Source organism: Thamnophis sirtalis, unplaced genomic scaffold (genome assembly GCF_051295495.1).
Source record: "Thamnophis sirtalis isolate CommonGarterSnake01/CBP01778 unplaced genomic scaffold, rThaSir2_p1.2 scaffold_6, whole genome shotgun sequence".
Lineage (NCBI taxonomy): Eukaryota > Metazoa > Chordata > Lepidosauria > Squamata > Natricidae > Thamnophis > Thamnophis sirtalis.
Window position 1 is genome coordinate 23,522,190 of NW_028261386.1, and position 12,386 is coordinate 23,534,575.

The following is a 12,386-nucleotide window of genomic DNA, read 5'->3' on the forward strand; positions in this document are numbered from 1 at the left end:
GTCACAGATGTCCTTGCTTTATGCCTTATATTTTTACGGCCCTCTAATTATTTACTATTGTAATATCTGTGAACTGAAAATTCAGTTCAAGGCAATTCTCCTCAACTGGAAACTTCAATGGGTTCTGACATCTCATTTGGTGATTAAAGATCCCTATGCATTAAATTAAAAAGTAGCTCTTGTTTCCCAGTATGGTTCAATAGGGAATACTACAGAACTCAACTAATCTGGGATGAGATAAACACAGCTGAAGTCCACCCTATCTGTCTATGTCAGATTTTCCCATATCATGGCACTCTCCAGATCCGTGATGGTGAACCTATGGCACGTGTACCACAGGTGGCACGCAAAGCCCTCTCTGTGGGCACACAAGCTGTCACCCCAGCTCAGCTCTACTGTGCATGTGCCCCCCCGGCCTGTTTTGGTCCCAGGAGGCTGCAGGAAGGCCTACTAGGCCCAAAATTGGGAGCGCAGGGGGTCATGCATAGGGGGGGAGTGCAGGGAGGGGGCGTGTGCGCATGTGCAGGGGACATGGTGTGTGGGATGTCGCATGCACATTGCATTATGAGTGTGGGCGCATGTGCACTCTCAGCACGCGACGAGCAAAAGGTTAGCCATCACTACCCTACCCAATGTTTCTCAACCTTGGCAGCTTGAAGATGTGTAGACTTCAATTCTGAGAAGACTGATGGCCATGCTGCCTTGGCATTTTCGAATTACATCCACATATCTGGGTAATTCAAAATATATGAAAAACAGCAGGTTGTTGAATCTCCACTACAAGCAAATAAAGTAAAATAAAGTGCATGATTCACTGGAAAATTTTCCAGGACAAATATTCTCTTTCAAAACTCTGTGTCCGCATAAAAAGATTCTAGCAATTTTGCCTATGATAAACATCAGGGCTGCTTTATACTGATCAGTACCAGGGCAATTTGATCTGACAAGCTTTGCATATTGTGCAAATCCAATTCTTGGTGGTTTATAGTTCATTTGAGCCTACTCATGGGTTTGTGCACTAACTATGCCAACATACTTTGAGATCATTGGCACGGGATATGGGCTTTGTATTATTTCTTCTACACTGGTGCATTCTATAAAGCAAATGTTCTTCGCTTTGATTTCACCTTGTGAGAAGCAAATACACGTTCTGATTATTTTCTGTCACTTTGCTAAATTCTGTAGAAAAGATTGATAGCATTTTCATCCCTTCCTCTGCCCTTTTTTTTAAATCAGCAAAATCCCTTACAAAGAGACTGTGTGTTCTGTTCCTAGGTTTTGTTGGCACTGGCTGCATTCTTTGATAAGCCAATGGCTCCCCAGGAGCTTTCAGATTGCAAATACGGATCTGTAGCTAACTTTTGAAAATAAAAAAAAAACAATTCTAGCTGCCTTCCTTAGTTTGGCCACCAGAGAGTGCATATTTCCACAGGCGTTGCAGCCACAAACTGTTCCACCTTTCCAAAAACTTTTTAAAACTCCAAACAACTGGAACTTTTTGCAAAGCACAACAACACTTCAGCCTTTGGACCTGCATCTGGTTTAGCAGTGCATATTTTTGCTCTGTTTCCCATTCTTGTTGCCTCTCCATGTGCGGTGGGTGTCCCAGTCACCAGCTTTGCTGGAGATGCTGAGGATTGGATTCTGAGAAAGCATCTGAAGTCCTTTGTCACAAAGGGTGGGGAGGTCTGCAGACAACTCAACAGCACCTCCCCTTCACCTCCAATTGACTATGGAAGGGGCTGCTATATATGGCTAGCTGGCTTTCTTCCTTTCTTCTGGGTTGGAAGAACCTGACAAGAGAAACACTCTGTTTTTCTTTCCTCTCCTTCACCATGTCGTGTGGCAGAAACTAAGAGGAATCAAGGAGTCAAGTGCCTGAGCTGCCAAACAATCCTCCTCCAGGTGAGTAGCATACCTTACATCTTGTTATGGAATGGACTGAAGTGGTAATGATATTGTGGTTTGGTTGGGGAGGCAGAAGGATGTTTTACTAAGGTCTTTCCCTTCTTGTGCATAATCATTCCACGAAGATGTTCTGGGCCAGGTAATATTTTTCTCTGTTGTCCTCATGAGGTGGACCTTGACCTTGAGCTCATCCCAATTTCTGAATGAGATATGCTTAAGGCATCCTTACCATTTTTTCTTAATGCCACCCCCAAATTATATAAAATTTGCAAGGCTTTTTTTCATCGTTTCAAAACCAGGTGATTTGCGTTGATTGAAAACAGAGGCAGTGAAAGTAGGATACCAGTAGGCAGAACAACAGCAAAAATCGTGCCAATGTATTTTTCTGTCAGTTGAAGAAAAAATATGAGCCTTTCAGATCAGCTGTGGAGAAAAGCCCTTAGTCACTTATTTCCAGCATCGCTCTGAATTGTCTCTCCTCCAGTGCCCCCCCCCCATTATTATTTCCTATCTGTGAAGTGGGAATAACAGTGCCTAACTTCATATGTACAGGGCTGAAGTAGGAAGAAAGTAGGCACTTTACTACATTATTACAGTGTGTGTCCTCTACCTAGGTACGCTGTCTAACTATCCTTAATTATGGCCCCCCTTTCCAATCAATCTCTGATCCGTTTTAATAATCTTCACAAGCGGAACGTATGAACAGAGCTTAACTTCATTCTTGGAGAATGGTGAATTTAAAAAGAAGAAAAATATTCTGCCTCTTGAAATGACATTTTCCCCCCTCAATGCAAAACAAAACAGATGGAATTTGAATATAGCCCAATATAAATCAAGTAAATATCACTGCTTAGCTACAACAACATCAATCCATCTATAGAAATCTCCAATGGGGCAGAAAGAGGGCTGCAAAGAAGATTAAATGACAGTGTCTGATTGTGATGGAGATGCTGACAACTGGAACTGGAGACCAGCTGAGAGGGGAGAAATTAGATATAAAGGGATTCTAGGTCTAAGAACGTACTTGGATGGACTGGTGTTTCAAATATTAATATTGCTTTTTTAAAGAAAAAAATGTAAAATCCATCCAGCAATTTGTTAGAGAATCTGGATTCCATCATGACAAGAAGCTCAGAAGGATATGACTATGTTCACAACAATTGTGATATTTTTAGAATGCAAATATTAAATAATTAGACTTTCAATAATTTATGAGATTATTTCTGTCATCCACCTACGGTATTTGGAACACACCTTCTGGTATGGACTAAAAATGGAAAGATGTCATTCTGGATCAAATCAGACAGAAGAATCTTCACTTATGTTAAGAAACCATAGTTTAACTGTAGTTTGTTACATATACTATAATGGCCTAATGTTATTCATTTGATTTGATTTATAAAGCTGCTGATCTCACTTAAGTGACTTTAGGCAGCTAGCAGCACTGTATAATAAATAAAATGCACAATAGAAAAATAGAAAATAAAAATAAAGTGCACAGCAGTTGGTCATATAGTAATCTAGCCTATCATCCACACAACCAGGAAATGGGCTTTAAACCAATCTCAGGGTTCCAGGTTTGCCATTAATTGAAGTTTTCAAAACCTTATGAAAGCCATTAAGGACAGGTCTAATCTAATTTTCAGGGGGAACGATGTTTTAAAGGACGGGAGCCATATCAATAGCAATACCAATAGGCCATGCAAGAAAAGGTGGGATCTTCTTGGCCCACCAGCTGGCACTTCCTAGCCAGAGGTACCCACAGCATGCTCTTCATGCCAAATTGGGTTGGATGGGCAGAAATGTTTATTTGTTTGTTTGTCTGTTTATTCGATTTATATAGCTGCCCATCTCACATTTGTGACTTTGGGTGGCTTACAATTAAAATATAAATAGTACCCCCCCCTCAAAAATATCAAAAAATAAAACAGCCGCACAAACAATACAAACATTAAAAACAAACAATCGAAGGCATAAAATATAATCAGTGGGAGAGCAAAGCCCTTCAAGGAGAGTAGAGCCGTTTTATGGGCTCTGCATTACTCTCTGACCCCTAGGCTAGATGGCAAAGCCATGACTTCAGGCTCTTCCAGAAGGCTATCAAGTGTTAGGGTTAGGGGTACGACCAATGCTGGGTAATGTTTATACAGAATACTAGACCACACTATGTTTTGCAAACTAAAAGAATTGGCCTTATAAGTACGTTAAGCAAAAAATAACTGACATTGGCTGACAATCCACATAATGTTTAATCATAATGTGGTGCGTTTAGTTATGGCTTAATGTACAATGGTTACTCAGCTAACATTGATCCAAATCAGGGTTTTCCAAACTTAACAACTTTAAGACTTGTGGACTTCAACTTCCAAAATCCCTTAGCCAACCATGGGGAACTCCGAGAGTTGAAGTTCATAAATCTTAAAGTTTGGAGACTCATGGTCTAAACAACTGGAAAGGAATGTATTCATGAACAACTCCACAATTAATCATCACCCTCTAATCTTTAGAGGGTGGGGAGAATAGCCATGACAAGTAAAGATAGAACATGGCTGAGATATAAATAGATAGGTTGGTAGATGGCAGGTAGAAGATAGGTAGGTAGATAGGTAGGTAGATAAGATAGTGCTCCTTTGTTATTTTCTTTTGATTTTGTAGGGCTACAAAGATCCAGATGTGTACAAAATGTCAGCAAAGAGTTTGAATGTTTCTTGATCTTTCTTTACTATCTAGTGCTCAGCTGGAATTTTGCAGTTTAACTTCAGTTGCATTTTACCTTATTCGTTAGGTCTGTTTTAGGATTTCCACCTTAACATGTCTGGCAGTGTTTTAGACAATTTTCAGTAATCTCACTTCATGGATCACAAAAACCATCAGACCACTGGTGGCTGTAAGAATAGCAATTTACTCACCCAAGGGCTAGATGGCTTAATTGGTAGCTTCACCCCTACTTGGTAGCTTCACCACTGATGATCTCGGTTGGTCATCTAAGCCAGTGGTCTCCAACCTTGGCAACTTTAAGACTTGTGGACTTCAACTCCCAGAGTTCCTCAGCCAGCAAAGCTGACTGAGGAACTCTGGGAGTTGAAGTCCACAGGTCTTAAGTGGCCAAGGTTGGAGACCACTGATCTAAGCGATGCAGCTATTAAGTGAGTCCTACCTGATTATGCAATTTTTTTTTGCTGCAGTTGTGAAGCAAATCACCACAAGCAAATACGGCTTCTCCTATTGACTTTGCTTTGTTGGACACCCTCTGGGAAGCTCACAAATGATCACAAGTGATCATGTGACTTAAAGTGCTGCTATCCCTTCGGGTACTGGGAGCCAGAAATTTGATTATGTGTCCATAGAGACACCGGAACAGTTGTAAGTATGAGGACTGGTAGTAAGACACTTTTCTTCAGCGCCATCATATGTTTGAGTGGTCGTTAAACAAACGGTCATAACTCAAGGACTATCTGTATACTGTATTTAAATAAGCTTGATGTTCCTTTTACCATAGTGGCAAGTTATATGGAACTGACCTCTATGGAGACAAACCATTGGACTAGTGGTTGGTTGCAGGTGGTACGCCCTGGTATGGGCATACCGGATCCTGCCCAGAGCACAGGGTACCATTCTGGTACGGTGCTCTGGAGGGCCCACCTGCCTGCCCGTACTCCTTACCTGTTTTTTAAGCTTTTGGTGCTTCCGCACATGTGCATGGCATATATGGCGTCCGGGCAATGCTCCGTCGAGCAGCTGGAGCATTGTGGAGGCTTATGGAAGCGTAATTTGACCTTACAATGAATGGGAGTGCTGCGTGCGTGCATATGGGTGATTCCAGGGCCATTCCAACCATACCGGTTGGAACAGAATCCGGAACTCACCACTGCATTAGATACCCAGGTTCAGTGCTATCTGCTAATAGAAGCTCTCTGCTATCTGAGACACACCTGGCATTCTCACAGCTGATATTCTCTTTGAATTTGGGAAGAAATGGCAAGGTTAACAAGAAAAACATTATGTCTTCTACATTGAAATGAACTCATTGTATTGCAGATGAAAGAAATGGTGGAGTAAATATAAATATAAAACACAGTTTTCCATGAAGGTGTCTCTTTGAGATTCCTCATAAGAAGCTTAAAAAAAAAGAAATGGTGACGAGGCCAAACTGATGGACTTATGGAAAAATAATATCTTTAACCTGGGTGATCCTACCTTCAAAACTAAGGAGGAATAAAATAGAATAACAGAGTTGGAAGGGGCCTTGGAGGTCTTCTAGTCCAACCCCTGCTTAAGCAGGAAACCCTGCACCACTTCAGACGAATGGTTATCCAACATCTTCTTAAAAACTTCCAGTGTTGGGGCATTCACAACTTCTGGAGGCAAGTTGTTCCATTGATTAATTGTTCTAACTGTCAGGAAATTTCTTCAACTTCCAAAATCCCTTAGCCAACCATGGGCAACTCCGAGAGTTGAAGTTCATAAATCTTAAAGTTTGGAGACTCGTGATCTAAACAACTGGAACGGAATGTATTCATGAACAACTCCACAATTAATCATCACCCTCTAATCTTTAGAGGGTGGGGAGAATAGCCATGACAAGTAAAGATAGAACATGGCTGAGATATAAATAGATAGGTTGGTAGATGGCAGATAGAAGATAGGTAGGTAGATAGGTAGGTAGATAAGATAGTGCTCCTTTGTTATTTTCTTTTGATTTTGTAGGGCTACAAAGATCCAGATGTGTACAAAATGTCAGCAAAGAGTTTGAGTGTTTCTTGATCTTTCTTTACTATCTAGTGCTCAGCTGGAATTTTGCAGTTTAACTTCAGTTGCATTTTACCTTATTCATTAGGTCTGTTTTAGGATTTCCACCTTAACATGTCTGGCAGTCTTTTAGACAATTTTCAGTAATCTCACTTCATGGATCACAAAAACCATCAGACCACTGGTGCCTGTAAGAATAGCAATTTACTCACCCAAGGGCTAAATGGCTTAATTGGTAGCTTTAACCTGGGTGATCCTACCTTCAAAACTAAGGAGGAATAAAATAGAATAACAGAGTTGGAAGGGGCCTTGGAGGTCTTCTAGTCCAACCCCCTGCTTAAGCAGGAAACCCTGTACCACTTCAGACGAATGGTTATCCAACATCTTCTTAAAAACTTCCAGTGTTGGGGCATTCACAACTTCTGGAGGCAAGTTGTTCCATTGATTAATTGTTCTAACTGTCAGGAAATTTCTTCTTAGTTCTAAGTTGGGTTAATGGGTTAATTTCCACCCATTGCTTCTTGTCCTACCTTCAGTGCTTTGGAGAATAGCTTGACTCTCTAGAATAGCTTGACTCCCTGAGTCAAGCTATTGGTGGCATATAAAACCTTGACTGAATATTTAGCATAAGTCACCAAATCCTGCTTGTAAAGGCAGATCTTTGCCCTGCATGTCTGTGGAGATTCTCAGTCATCCAGTCTCATCCAAGAAGTGAAATGTCTTTGAGGAAAAACAAAGTCCAGTTGCCTTTTTTGAAAAAGCACCTTCGGGACGTCACACTACATGCAATTTCAAGATTGTAGTAGAGCACATAATAGGCATGAATGACATTAAAGCACCTTCAACATCTTCAGGGAATGTGGCAGAGTTCCCATTAGCAGGCAAGTGGCAGGGACGTATAGTCCATGCTGCATAAAATCTCCGAAGTAATATGGATAAGCATATTAAACATCCATCAGGCAAAGCATAATAAGCATCCCAGAAGTCTTCCATATGATTTGAAATTTGAAGTGTGGTTTTTGCAGTGCCTGCTCTCTTCCCCTTAATCAAAGTGACAGGCTCTGGATGCATTTGCACAGCACAATTAATTTGACTCACCATTCTGGATTTGCATAGTACACCGAACTACCAACTAAACTAAACTAAATTAACCAAAGAGGTTCACAATTACCACCCAGGGCTAGGCACAGGTTTTCCATAATTGGGGTAGCAAAGGAAAAGAATCTGAGTCTCCCCCACCCCTCTTTTTAGCAAGAAGTAAAGAGGCAACAGAACAGAACAGTAAAGGTAAATTATCATCAATTAGCCTCCAGATTGTCAGATCTGAATATGGCCTTAAATTAAAAGAAAGCTAGGATTAAAGAAAAGTAGCAAAGTGGCTATGGAATAAAACAAGAGAAAAGGTGCAAGAGACAAATTTGGCAGCTCTTTATAAAATGTTGCCAGCTGGGCCAGCTGACAAACTGATCAACGTTAACTCCTTGTGCCAAATCCCATATGTCAAAATGTTAAATCTCCAAACTCAAGAATTTTGTTAATGGGTGAGACTAAAAAGTCCATCTGATCTTGCATTTTCTTTTTTCAACAATAACAGGGAAAAAGAAAAGACATCTCAGAAACTAGGCATGGCTAGCATTTAACATTTGTGGGATTCATTCTTTGCACTTATGAGATTAGTCTTGTCCATGGTGTTGGGGATGGGACCGAGAGCTCATATGGGCATGGCAAACAGGGAAAAAAGAGAGAGAGCAGGACTCTGGCAAAGCCATAGGAAGCATCAGGATTTTGTTCACTTCCTCTAAATTTTGAAGTTCTTATTTTTATTAAAACTTTCAGGCTTTATCACAGTTTTCATGGATCTTCTACCTCCATAGAATGGGAATCTAGGCCATCAGTTTTCAACTATTATAGATGGGTTGAGGCCAGTGTGGTGGATCAACAGTTGAGACACTGGACTTGTTGGCTGAAAAGCTGAACAAGCCAGGTTGAAGACCCAAGTTCAAAAGGGGTTCAAAAGCATGTTAAGTGTGAGAAAATAAATAAACACCACTTCTGTGGGAAGATAACAGCCTCCCTCCTTTTAAAATTCTGGAATGGCTGACCTTTCATAACTCTGACTCTAGTTTTGCAGAAGGAGTTCCTCCCTCTATTCTCATCCCCAGGGTTAGGAAAAGATGACCTTTTTGTGTTGATTTCAGACTTAGCCAGATGGTTTGATCGTGGTTTGGCAGTTCTCAACATCTCTAAACCAGGGCTGTCAAACTTGATTTCATTGAGGGCCGCATCAGGGTTGTGTTTGACCTTGGCAGGCGGAGATGGGGGCATGACCAGGATGGGTACAGTCAGCTCAACGTCACAACTGTTAGCATCAGAGAAAATGGGTTTCCGAGCTCTGTTTTTGGCTGTGACGGCCTCCTGCAACCCTCTGCCAGCAAAAACGGAGTTCTCAAACTCCGTTTTCACTGGCAGAGGGTTGCACGAGGCTATCACAGCTGAAAACAGAGCTCAAGAGCTCATTTTCTCTGGCAGAGGCACCACAGGCCAGTCCCTCACTGTTTCCAGAGTGGCTCGGTGGTCCAGATCTAAGCATCCCGCAGGCCGGATCTGGCCTGCAGGCCTTGAGTTTGATACCACTGCTCTAAACATTTCATCAGTGGTGAAGCTCAGCTTAGCTGAGTTAACCACTTGGTGAGTCAGTATGCATTGATAAAGTCCTTTAGAGAAGGCTGTTTGGGGCTGACTATGTCAAGATTTCATTTGTGCTGTTTTGTTACCCATGGTACATAGTGTGCTCTCCCAATTTAGCAAAACAGAACACACAAACAATTTTGATACAACTGTTTATAAACAAACTGCAAAGCAAGGTTGCTTTTTTTGTTTTGGTAGTAAATTGAATTTGAGCCTTCTTAGGGATTTCTCTAATTTTGTACCTTCCAGAATTCAAGCCCCATGATTCTCATCCAGCATGGTAATAATGGGGAATAATGGAACTTCTGATAGAGATAAAAGTTAGGGAGGTTTATGTGAGATTTTGAAAAATGAGCCGAATTAAATATTGATTTGAACAGACCTATCAGTTTGGCTGTCTTGCAGCAATGTCTTCTATAATATGATGATGGGAGCAATCTGATGTGAGAGTGTATTATAACTAACTTAAAGTATGAAATGCCATTAATCAAAGAAAGAAATGGGGAAAGGAGAATGATAAGGATGAAAATATTAATTACATTTTCTCTCTCTATACAATACAATAGCAGAGTTGGAATGACCTTGGAGGTGTTCTAGTCCAACCTCCTGCCTAGGTAGGAAATCCTATACCATTCCAGACAAATGGCTATCCAACATCTTCTTAAAGACTTCCAGTGTTGGGGAATTCACAACTTCTGGAGGCAAGCTGTTCCACCAATTAATTGTTCTAACTGTCAGGAAATTTCTCCTCTGTTCTAAGTTGCTTCTCTCCTTGATTAGTTTCCACCCATTGCTTCTTGTTCTACCCTCAGGTGCCTTGGAGAATAGCTTGACTCCCTCTTCTTTGTGGCAGCCCCTGAGATATTGGAATACTGCTATCATGTCTCCCCTAGTCCTTCTTTTCATTAAACTAGACATACCCAGTTCCTGCAACCGTTCTTCATATGTTTTAGTCTCCAGTCCCCTAATCATCTTTGTTGCTCTTCTTTGCATTCTTTCTAGAGTCTCCACATCTTTTCTACATCGTGGTGACCAAAACTGAATGCAGTATTCCAAGTGGGGCCTTACCAAGGCCTTATAAAGTGGTATTAACGCTTCCCGTGATCTTGATTCTATCCCTCTGTTTATGAAGCCTAGAACTGTGTTGGCTTTTTTGGCAGCTCTAGTCAAGGGCATGGAAGAAAGGAACATCTGCACATTTAATAGACATATGCAGGAATTGGATCAGGAAAGGAGACACAGCTGTCTTTTATTCTGTAGGAAATCTTACAGGGTTGTGGGAACTGGTGTAAATGGGAGTCTTTCATCTTATACTGAGCTTTTATACATGTATACCAGAGGTTGTATTCTGCCAGTTCGTACCAGGGCAAACTGGTAGTGGCAGTAGCGCAAGACTCCACCCACCCACCCAGACGTCATCACGGACCTTCTGTGCATGCGCAGAAGGTTCTGAACATGCCCAAACGTGCCATGTGCGAGTGAAGCAAGCACGTGGACAGGTGCGCTCCCGCTACCGAACCGGTAGTGAAGATAATAGGATACCATTACTGATGTATACATAAATAATTCATTGAAAGACTCATGAATCTTGAGTTACCTCTTAAGAAGAAAGAGCTGAACTGTAGGACATGACCAGGCTGATCCCAAGGGAGAGGTCAAATGCTCTAATTCCAGATCTAAGATCTAAATCCAGCCCACCTTGAATTCCATTGACTCCTAATTCACTGCCTGGATTTCCTGATTTCCTTAGCGCTTCACATGAACTCTGAGAAGCACCAAAACCTTTGAAAGTTTTACTGTTGAAAGTAAGATGTATTTGTCTCACGTACAGTTTTTTTTGTATGCATAGATAAACATAAGCAGAATAGGATGGAGAGGGAAAGCACAGATAAATTGAAGGAGTAGGGTGTTTTGCGTGTAAAGGGGCCCAGAGTTTTCCTAATCTGTCAGTTTTGTTTTGGAAACAAGGTTGTGTGTTTCAAACCTGCAAATCCAGCAAGCATTTTAGATGAACATCTATTCAACTGCTGATGCTCCTATTCTTGTGTTTTCCTTCCTATATTGGCCTTTATCCAGTGGTGGGATTCAAATACAACCCATTCACCCAGGTTGGCTGTTGTGGGAGACATGGCCCATCCCCACCCTCCAGCTCCACCACACATGTGGGATGAGCCTCCCGTGACGGACAACCTGACCCTGGGTGAACTAGTTTTTAAATTACCCTTCCCCCCACACACACTATCAAAGTGGATCCTGGGCGCTGTGCTGCAATGGAGATACAGGCAATGGAGTGGCTGGCATGAGTGAAGGAAGAGGAGCGGGGAGAAGAAAGAGGGAAAGCGGTCTTCTCCTTCTCTCATGCTGGCTGCTCTGTTGCCCATTTCTCCATTGCAGAGCAGTGCCCAGGATCATCTTTGATAGGAATGGGTGGGTGGATAATTTAACAACTGGTTTGCTTGAACTGGTGCAAACCAGCTGAATCCCATCACAGCCTTCATCTCTTTCTTTTCCCTAGGTTTTCACTCTGTATAAATTGTAGAATGCAGAGACCTTGTCTATTCTGTAATGTACAGATAGTCCTCGACTTACGATCACAATTAAACCCAAAATTTATGTTGCTAAGCGAGACAGTTGTTAAGTGCTCCATTTAATGACCTTTTTCACCACAATTGTTAAGTGAATCACTGTTGTTATTAAGTTAGTAACATGGTTATTAAGTGAATCTGGCTTCCTCATTGGCTTTGTGTCAGGCCTGCATCAGTTCCTTTAAGAATCTTTGCCTGCCACACTCACATTAAGGGGGGGGGGATAGCAAGAGGTAGAATGTGTTGTTTTCAAAATAAAAAAAAATCCTTTCTAGAAACTCAAGGTCATCTTTTGTCTCCGCACCTTTGCACATGACCAGAAGCAACTGGGCGTAGATGCTAGCGTGGAAAAAGAAGATTGGACCATGTGATGGATTGTGGTGTGGGGACACGATCATGAACTTTTAACTGGGTGGGATTCTGATGTAATTTCCAGAATTGGGATTTCACAGATGT

The 12,386-nt window shown here is 41.6% G+C and overlaps 1 protein-coding gene across 1 annotated transcript in view; it reads left to right on the forward strand.

Annotated features, from left to right (window-relative positions):
- Positions 1–1,517: 1,517 nt before the first annotated feature.
- SCARA5 (scavenger receptor class A member 5) overlaps positions 1,518–12,386 on the forward strand; it is a 124,402-nt gene continuing 113,533 nt past the window's right edge. Inside the window, exon 1 of the mRNA XM_087717417.1 lies at positions 1,518–1,905. The gene's annotated coding sequence lies outside the window, so the exon portion shown is untranslated. The remainder of the gene's footprint in view (positions 1,906–12,386) is intronic.